Source organism: Arachis ipaensis, chromosome B02 (genome assembly GCF_000816755.2).
Source record: "Arachis ipaensis cultivar K30076 chromosome B02, Araip1.1, whole genome shotgun sequence".
NCBI lineage: Eukaryota > Viridiplantae > Streptophyta > Magnoliopsida > Fabales > Fabaceae > Arachis > Arachis ipaensis.
Genome location: NC_029786.2, coordinates 90,152,905 through 90,164,057, shown reverse-complemented (window position 1 = coordinate 90,164,057; position 11,153 = coordinate 90,152,905). Strand labels below are relative to the sequence as shown.

General features: G+C 34.0%; 1 pseudogene; it reads right to left on the bottom strand.

Moving 5' to 3' along the window:
• On the bottom strand, window positions 95-8,498 carry LOC107627596 (annotated as a pseudogene).

The following is an 11,153-nucleotide window of genomic DNA, read 5'->3' as shown; positions in this document are numbered from 1 at the left end:
ATGATTTGACATGTTTAATTAAATTTTTATTTAACAATTCTCAATTATCAACTTTATATACAAACAATTTCATATAGAATTTGTATTACGTTGAGGTTTTTGGTTTCTCTTCTAATAACTATTATCTCTCTACATATATCTTCTTGTTTAACCGCATCATAGGTAGCAAAATATGGAGAGATGACCCTCTATTTTCAATAACCTCCATTGCATTTGGCAGTCACAAACAGTTCCCTTGGAAAATCCTCCATGTAAATTGGTTGTGTTCAGGTTGACTCTAAACGTCCAACGATCTTCTTAGTCTATGGCGAGAAGGAATAAAAATTCACAAATGACAAAGACATCCATATTATAACATCCACAGAAGTTTGACTCCATTACTCACTACATTAAATTCAAATATCACAATCTGAAGAATGTGACGGTATAAAACTTCTAGATTGGTAGTGCACAAAAATTAATAATCCCAATGCATAACACTGGCATATATGAGATTTTCCAATTTCTTAGTACCAAAAAGAGAAACCCTTGGGTCAGTAATTTCTAGTATCATTATTTGATGAGTACAAACACTAAATTGTCTTTAACAAATAATTTTTAGTAATTCATGTGTACAAACTTTAAAAAATGTAACTGTAAACTGTATTGATTCATGTATACAAAATTCTGGTACAAATTATATGTTTATTGTGTACAAATATGAGTGCAAATTATTGCTAGATAATATTTGTTGGCCATGTAATATTGCTCTACCAAAAAACAGGAAGGCTATAGTAATAAACTACTCATTAAGACTCAGGAGTTAGGAGCCATGAAACATAAATAAATGAAGTGTTAACTTACTTGGTGTGTTTGGGATTCACGTTGGGAAATAGAAAAAAAGTTCGTTTAAGCGTTTTAAACGTCTCATTGTCATGTTTGGCAACTTTTTAGAATTCCTAACCCATAAGTGCTTTCACCTCTGAACATACGTTCACGTGAAGCTAAAAATTTCAAGCTTCTGCGTTCACGTTGGGAAGATTAATTACCCGTTGGAGGAATTAGGTAAGAAATTTATTCCATATCTACCAACTGTACCCTTCATTTCTTCTATAAAAAGGATGCATATAACTACATAATTTCACAGTAGTTCTCTCTATATTCTTTTCTGTATGTTCTTAGTTACAAATTTTTTTTTCAGATTTGTTTTCATCACTACCAAGATAAAGATGTTTTTTTTTATTATTATTTTTAGTTCTTTCTTTCATATTTTGATTTTTATGTTTTTTTACTATATTTTTTATTTATATGATACACGTTAACACAAACTTTTCATCAAAATCAAATTTACAAAATCAATTCTATGCAAACTCCCGTTTGCAAACTCTAATCCAAACACACACTTGTTCTAAGGTTAGAAACATGATTACGTTCCAAGATCCTAACCGTTCAAAATTTGGGATGAAGCCTTTATAAAAGGCAAAAGGTCCCTAGAAAACATCAGATTCCAAAGTCCATTATCAATTAATTCTGATAAAACAACCTTTTGACAGTGTATTTCCTTGTGAGCTTGTGAGCAGAGCAAAAAGATGCTAAGTTGTTCATTGAAGAGCAAAATGGAAAGTTCAGAAGGAAAACGTACATCGTTCTTCAATGTCTTGAGGAAACAATCAAGGGTTGTTAGAAAATTAAATCAAGAGGTATGTAAGTAACAAAAGTTTAGAAAAGTTAAAGGCAAAATTCAATTTGAATTCAAAGTGGTTACAAGTTTATAGTTCATCACCAAGATTCTACAAACTTCTTGTGCTATCTATCAACTTGCATGGATTAGAATTTTCATGAAACATGGTTAAAGAATTGAAGAAGAAAAGTTTGAGTTGAAAACAATAATCATCTATTTACTAGAAGATGTTAGAAACTTGAAGAGTTTTGAAGAACATTCAAAAGAATAGTACAACTACAATATTCTACAACATTGAAGAAATTCAAAATCAAATTGAATTGAAATTAGAAAATTATGGAAACTACATGAATGCAAGTTGAAAGAAGGTTCATGAAGCCAACTCATAAAATGGTGGTCATTACAAAATTGATTTGTGATTCATAAATTATTATTTTAGTAAAAAGCATTGCCTTATATAAAGGCACATATGTCTTGTGTATTTTGTGTGTTCAATAATGAAATGTGTATGTTTTGAAATGTGAAAATTATCTCCTTTGTTTTATGAGTGTTAGTGAGTTTAAGAGATGAAAAATATGATAGTGTCATTTATATAAGTGAGTGATCCTAGGGCCAATTAGTTGTGGGTATTATACTCCCGAGTGAATTTCAACAACGTTGCAGAATCAATCCGTACACAAGAAGGACGAGGTCGTGGTTTTAATTTTCAAAGTAGAGGCAGAGGAAGTTTCAGAGGTAGAGGTCGTGACAATTACAACCAAGGAAGTTACAATAACTTTACACCACCTAATCAAGGAAGAGGTGGAACGAATTTTAGGCCTGTCAACCGAGGAAGAGGTCGAGGCAATTTTTATCAAGAAAGAACCAATTTCAACTGCTTTCATTGTGGAAAGTATGGACACAAAGCAGCAGATTGCAGATTCAAAATGGTGAATAACAATCAAGCACACGTTGCAGAAAATCAGCATCAAAATACTGATGATAATCCGGGTACTCAAACTTTATTTTTTACAAGTAATTCATGTGCTGAAGATGAAAATATATAGTACTTGGATAATGCTTGCAGTAATCATATGTCTGGTAGAAAGGAGTTATTTTCTTCATTAGATGATTCCGTTAAATTATTATTGAAGTTTGGTAATAGTACGAAGATCCCTATTGAAGGAAAAGGGCACATACCAATTAGATTGAAGGATGGTTCTCTGAGTTATATTTCTGATGTTTTCTATACTCCTGAACTTGATTACAATTTACTGAGTATGAGACAATTATCTGAGAAGGGATATAAGATGATAACTTATCGTGGATATTGCACTGTATTTGACAACAATGGAAGGTTCATTGATAAAGCAAAGATGACTTCAAACAGAATGTTTCCATTAAAAATTCAACATGTTAATCCCTCTTGCATGAGTTCTGTGATACTTGATGATAACTGGCTGTGGCATATGCGGTTTGTGCACTTTCATTTTTCTGGCCTAAACTACCTGTCAAGAAAAGGACTTATTTTTGGTCTACCACGGATTCATATTCCCAATTGTGTTTGTGAGATTTGTCAACTGGGAAAGAAGCACAGAGATCCATTCCCTACAGGAAAGTCTTGGAGAGCTAGAAGATTACTTGAAATTGTGCATTCAGATCTCTGTTCTGTAGAAGTTCCAAGTAATGGTGGTAGCAGGTACTTTATCACTTTTATTGATGATTTTAGTAGATATACATGGGTATACTTTCTGAAGCAGAAATCAGAAGCATGTGATGTCTTTAAGACATTCAAGGCGTTTGTCGAAAAACAAAGTGGCTGTAAAATCAAAATTCTCAGAACAGACAGAGAAACAGAATATCTTGTGTGTTCAGAATACTTTAAGCAACACGGAATTCAACACCAACTAACAACTAGATATACTCCTCAACAAAATGGAGTTGCTGAAAGAAAGAATAGAACCATCATGGATATGGTCAGATGCATGCTCAAGTCAAAACAAATGCCTAAAGAGTTTTGGGCAGAAGCAGTTGCAACAGCAGTTCATATTTTAAACAAGTGTCCAACAAAAAGTGTTCGTGATAAAACTCCAAAGGAAGCTTGGAGTGGAAAGCGGCCTTCCATTCATCATTTCAGAGTCTTTGGGTGTATCGCTTATGCCCACGTACCAGATCAATTAAGGAAGAAGTTAGATAACAAAGGCGAGAAGTGTATCTTTATCGGCTATAGCACAGACTCAAAAGCATAAAAACTGTATAATCCAGAATCAAAGAAAGTGATCATCAGCAGAGACGTGACATTTGACGAGAAAGCCATGTGGGACTGGGACACAAAGACAGAAAAGCAGCGGACTATAATTCCAAATACATGTGATGAAGTAGAAGAAAGACAACCTGACACAACTGAACAACCAGAATCATCTAGAAGACCTCAAAGAGAGAGGAGACTACCTGCTAGATTAGCAGATTATGAAGTTGGTAATGACAACGATCCGTCCGATGAAGAAATCATAAATTTTGCTCTATTTTCAGATTGTGAGCCATTGAACTTTGAAGAAGCATCTAAAGACAACAATTGGAAGAAAGTAATGGATGAGGAGATTCATGCCATTGAGAAGAATGACACATGGGAGCTGACAGATTTACCAGCAGATAAGAAGCCAATTGGAGTAAAGTGGGTTTACAAGACTAAGTACAAACCCAGTGGTGAAGTTGATCGTTTCAAAGCAAGATTAGTTGCAAAAGGATACAAACAAAAACCAGGTATCGACTACTTTGAAATATTTGCTCCTGTTGCTAGATTAGACACTATTCATATGATTATTTCACTCTCGGCTCAAAATAAATGGAAGATACATCAAATGGATGTTAAGTCTGCATTTCTAAATGGCACTTTAGAAGAAGAAGTGTATGTTGAGCAACCTGCAGGATATGAAGTTCTTGGAAAAGAAGATAAAGTTTATAAGTTAAAGAAAGCTTTGTACGGGTTAAAACAAGCACCAAGAGCGTGATACAAGAAGATTGATTCTTATTTCATTGAGAATGGCTTCAGAAGATGTCCGTTTGAGCATACACTTTATATCAAGTTCGTTGAAAATGGAGATATCTTGATCGTGTGTCTTTATGTTGATGATTTGATCTTCACTGGGAACAATTTGAAGATAATTACAGAATTCAGGGAGGCTATGATAAAGCACTTTGAAATGACGGATATGGGCTTGATGTCTTATTTTCTTGGCATTGAAGTGGTTCAAAGAGATGATGGTATTTTCATTTCTCAGAAGAAATATGCAAATGATATTTTGAAGAAATTTCAGATGGAGCATTCAAAGCCAATTTCTACTCCAGTCGAAGAGAAGTTCAAGTTGCTGAGAGAAGATAAAGGAAGAACAGTGAATCCTACATATTACAAAAGCTTGATTGGAAGTCTGAGGTACTTAACTGCGACTAGACCAGATATAGTGTTTGGAGTTGGTTTGCTTAGCAGATTTATGGAGGAGCCTTGTACCAACCATTTGCAAGCGGCAAAGAGAATTCTTCGATATATCAAAGGTACTTTAAATGATGGAATTTATTATGAGAATACTAATAAAGTAAACCTTGTTGGCTACACTGATAGTGATTGGGCCGGAGATATAGAAACAAGAAAAAGTACTTCAGGGTTTGTATTTCATCTTGGTTCTGGTGCAATTTTATGGTCGTCAAAGAAACAACCAGTAGTAGCACTATCTACAGCAGAAGCAGAATATATAGCAGCAGCAAGTTGTGCAACACAAGTAGTTTGGCTAAGAAGAATTCTTGAGGAATTGAACGAGAAACAAAATACTCCAACAATAATATTTTGTGATAACAAATCAGCTATTGCACTTTGCAAAAATCCAGTATTTCATGGAAGATCGAAGCATATTGATATTCGGGTTCACAAAATCAGAGAGTTGGTGAATGAAAAAGAAGTTGTGATCGAGTACTGTCCAACTGAAGAACAAGTTGCAGATATATTTACAAAGCCATTGAAGACTGAATTATTTTACAAGTTGAAGAAGATGCTTGGAATGATTAATTCTACTAGCTTGATTTAAGGGAGGCAATGTTAGAAAATTAAATCAAGAGGTATGCAAGTAACAAAAGTTTAGAAAAGTCAAAAGCAAAATTCAATTTGAATTCAAAGTGGTTACAAGTTCATGCTTCATCACCAAGATTCTACAAACTTCTTGTGCTATCTATCAACTTGCATGGATTAGAATTTTCATGAAACATGGTTAAAGAATTGAAGAAGAAAAGTTTGAGTTGAAAACAATAATCATCTATTTACTAGAAGATGTTGGAAACTTGAAGAGTTTTGAAGAACATTCAAAAGAATAGTACAACTACAATATACTACAACATTGAAGAAATTCAAAATCAAATTGAATTGAAATTAGAAGATTATGGAAACTACATGAATGCAAGTTGAAAGAAGGTTCATGAAGCCAACTCATAAAATGGTGGTCATTACAAAATTGATTTGTGATTCATAAATTATTATTTTAGTAAGAAGCATTGCCTATATAAAGGCACATATGTCTTGTGTATTTTGTGTGTTCAATAATGAAATGTGTATGTTTTGAAATGTGAAAATTATCTCCTTTGTTTTATGAGTGTTAGTGAGTTTGAGAGATGAAAAATATGATAGTGTCATTTATATAAGTGAGTGATCCTAGGGCCAATTAGTTGTGGGTATTATACTTACAAGGGTGCTTTTGTAACTAGAATCTCCCATCATTCTTGACTTAACCTGCATAAATGTAATAAAGAGTGTAAATAAATGTAGATATTCATTAATATATAACGTTATATTTACACTTTCTAAATTCCCAAAACACAAAGTGAGGTTAAACAACCTGCAAAAAGTTTTACCAATTCACGTCTTAGAATTATCAAAACAAAATTATTAATAAACTCTATTTGTTTACTAATATCTATTTTGAATCTTAGTTCATCTAAAGTAAGCAGAAAAAAAAATCATAATTCATAATCAAATTGTAAATCAATTATTTTACACCCTAATACAAATTAAAGGACAGAAGCTTTAAGATGTGTTTTCCATGTTAACTATAGATACTATGAGTGAATGAACACTGATAAAATAAATTACCACGTCAACTGGGGATCCAATACAAACAGCAAAAAACCCTGCCCCTAGACCAGAAAGGAGATGAGTTACAACATTATCAGAGAAGCCTGGCAATTTCAAAATCGTCTGCATTATTTCGGAAAGAAAAAAAAAGGTCATTTAAAAATAATAAAGGAAGAAAGAAATGCTTGCTCCAAAATGGAAAACTCCATGTAACCTGTTTCACTTGATCATAGCTGGCCAGTTCAGCAGCGTTGATAATAGCATTTCTGGCTATATTGGGGCCAAGACCAGTTTAGACAGAAATAATCATGAACTGAAATACATCTATCTCTTTAATAAACATGCAAGTTGAATTCAAATACCTGTTTTACAATTGTAGAATATGCATTTAAAGATCCAGAGTAACGCCTTGGCACACCAGGAGGCAATTTTCCTTCTGCTTGAAGTCTAACTTTAACAAGATCTGTTGGATTCGCCACTGCAATTGCCACAACACCTATTGGATGGTAGTACATATAGAAAGAACTCATTATTAGGTTGTTTGCATTGAATATGATAGAAATGAATAGCACAAGTTGCTGCTAGAAATGACAACAATCCATGTAGTTTTTAATGTAGAAGGGACAACGATACGTGGAAAGACCGCATCCAATGTGTGTAATGTCGGCGGCTATCCTGATAATTACATCAGTGGCTAATTCCACAATTTTAACGCATGACCTTGAGATTTAGGGAAAGTATGAGGAGCCAATGGAATATTTGTACAATGTGTACAATGGAAGTTTAGGGAGTATTAGAGATATAACTATTAGTGTTACCTTTTTTCATCAACTGAAGCTTTTGGGATGAGTGATATCATGACATGGTATTAGAGCTCTAGATCCGAAAGGTCAAGAGTTTGATTCTTGGTAAACCCAAAAATCAGTTAAACCTTTTGGGAAGATGTTTACTATCCCTAGTACTCGGATGGTTATTCTAGATAGTATTGGAGATGTTCATTTTGTAACTCAATAGCCAATTGTACACATTGTACAAATAATCCATTGTCTCCCTGGCGAGACTCTGAGATTTAATATAGAAGTGAAATAAGAAAAAAGGTAATTGTAACTATTTATGTCCTTCTGTCAGTTTAAACTTTTGGAACAAGTGGTTTCATGATACCAGTAATGTTCAACATTTGGCTTTACCAGTTGTTAATGCAGCAAGAAATTTTTTGGGCAATGGAACATCTCCGACATGATCCTTTCCCACATATAAAGTCTTAACCTGTTTTGAAAAAGTTATTAAACCATCATCATCATATAACATAGTAAATCATAACACGAACTAGTTTAAGAGATTAGCTGTAAAACTCACAGGATCATACAACCCAATTCTTAAACCTCCATACAAACATTGATGATGTAGCCCCGGGACAATGCCCTTCCAGAGTGATGCAAGACCTTCTTCCCTAGCAATGGTCGCAACAGTCCCCATCATACCCTTATATTTAGGGGTCGTCACCACATGGGCACCTAAAGCTTGTTTTTGAAGCTGAAGCCTAACTTTTACAGTGTCCAAGGGAATAGTGCACGCCTATTTCATCCAAGAATTCAGTGGTAAAAATTTCAGAAACAATCTAAAACACCAGTCGAAGATTAAGTGTTTTCAGATTGTTTTGCACACAAGTCGAAGATTAAGTGTTTTCAAAAATGCAATCATTGCTTTGTTGGAAAACAAAACAGGATTTCTTTCAAGAGCCATCCACCTTCAGGAAAGTCGAAGATACTTGACTTGATGCATTCTGATGTATATGGTCCGATGAAGACATATAAAAAAACTTGGAAGGTCTATCTATTTTGTAACCTTTATTAATGATCATTCTAGGAAATCATGTGTTTACACTTTGAAGATCAAAGATCAAATTTTAGATGTGTTCAAAAAATTTCAAACTTCTGTTAAAAGAGAAACTATAAAAAACTTGAAATACTTTTCTATTGACAATGGTGGTGAGTATTCAGGTCCATTTGATACTTATTGTAAGGAACATGTTATAAGATATTACAAGACTCCTACAAAAACTCTTTAATTGAATGGCTTGGCTGAAAGAATGAATAGAATATTGATTGAAAATTTAAAGTTAGGGGCTTATTATTACAATTTGGATTGTCAAAAATCTTTTTGGGGTGAAGCTTTGAGCATTGCTGTTTATGTCTTGAATCAGACACGATATGTTTCCTTGCAATTTGAAGCGCTAAAAAAGGTATTTTTTATGATTACTTAAGAGTTGTTGGATGTAAAGTTTCTGTTCATATTCCAAAAGATAAGAGAGTCAAGTTTGATGTAAAGACTAGGCAGTGTAGTTTTATTGACTGTAATATGAATAAATTTTGTTATAGGTTATGTAATCCTATTAATAAGAAAGTGATTTGAAGTAGAGATGTTTTTGTTGGAAACCAAACATTGAAGGATATTGATAATGTAAAGAAGCCAATAGTTCAACCTAGTGATAATATTTTTACCTTGGATATTACTCTTCTGTGCCTACAGTGGAAGATGATAGAACCTAAATGCTATAGAAAGGCTACTGAAGATAGAAGCAAAGCTCAATAACTTAAAGCTATCCAAAAAGAAACGAAGTTCTTGTTTGAGAATAATACCTATGAGTTGGTGAAGCTATCTAAGAGTATGAGAGTTTTGAAGAACAAATGGGTGTTTAGAATCAAGAATGAAGAACACAATTCTAAACCTTGGTATAAAGCTAGATTAGTTGTTAGAGGCGTTAGCCAGAGAAAAAATGTTGATTTTGAGGAGATTTTTTCTCTTATTGTGAGTGTTGAGTTTGAAAATTAATAGTATTAATGATGACAAACACTTGGTGTTTGGGTTGAAAGCCTAATTATATTTGTGATTAGTGTGTTTAGTGTGCAGAAAATTAATTAAATCACATTGACCTAAGAAGAATGAAAATAAACCCAAACTGAGGTTGGCCCACTTACACAAGTTTATGGAAATAATTGTTCATCACTAAATTTCCATCAGAGATTAAAAGAATGCTTTAGTGATCTAAGAAAGCAATTGGCCCAAAAGAAAAAGAAATATGAAATGCTAGTGTGAAGAAAGGATGTGGACCAAACATAAGCTCAAGGCCCATCTAAGTGGCCCATGTCCAATCTCACTTACTCATTTAGATGTTAACTAAAGAATTTGAAATTCTAATTGCTTCTGAATCTTTTCACCACCACCGAACCAAAATTCTATCTTTTCTCTCTTTTCTCTTTCACATCACCCAGGTATTTTTTCCAAAAGCAAGAAATCAACAGCTGTGATGCTAGGTGTCCTTTGGATATAACACAGAGAAGAAAAAGAGAGTTCTTCATTGCAAGCCTTGTCTTTCGGACAATACACAATGAAGAAAAGAGGAAGAAGCTCCTTGAAGAAAAGGTCAAATCAATAAAGGCAAAACCAAAGGGCTCCTCTAGCTTGATCAGAAGATGAAGGTAGACTGTTTCCACTTATATGCATGTTGATAGCTTGATTAAAACCTACCTTCTTCTACACATACCATTTTTGGGCATATGAAAAGAAACTGGATTCATCCTACCTCTGCTGTGAATCAATGGCTACAATTGTTTCTTGGAGGCAAAGCACAAATCTGAGGGCTTGGATGTATCAAATCCATTGAAAATATGTTTTCAAGGAAGGTGTATTACTTGTCTCTGATTTCAAATCCCTGATTTTTGGGACTGATGGAAGAAAGAAGAAGAAAGACCTCAACTAGCCTTAAATTCAAGAAGCTGACTTTGTGAAGTAAGCTCTAGATATTGAGACAGAGCTCATACAAATAGGAAATTCACTTTAGTTTGAAGGAAAGGAGAGAGAACCATAATTTAAGTTGCATTGAGAGCATTCCCAGTGAAAGTTTAACGCTTTGGACTGTGTTTCTACATCAAAGAAATATACCGCCAAAATGAAGAACAATCATAGAGAGTTCTGAAGTTGGTTCATTGATGCACCACTCTTTGGTGATGCATTTTATGTTGAATTGAGTGAATTTTATCAACTTTTCTCACATTTATTCAATGAAATAGCATGGTTTTGTAATTCTCCCTTAAATTGTACTTAAGTGTGAAAATATGCTTTTTAGGCCCTTAATTGGTTAATTTTAGTTCACCTTTGATTCCACTAGATGCCTTGATGTGTTTGTTAGTGAATTCAGGTTGAAAAGGCTAGGAATGGATCAAAGGAGTGAAGAGAAAAGCATGCAAAGTGGAGAATTCATGGAAAATCAAGGATTTGGAGTGCATACAACGACGCGCACGTGTGGAACGACGCGCACGCGTGAATATGAAGTCGCATGGCGACGCGTACGAGTGACATGATGCGTATGCGTGGGAAGCAAAATGCCAAACGACGCGT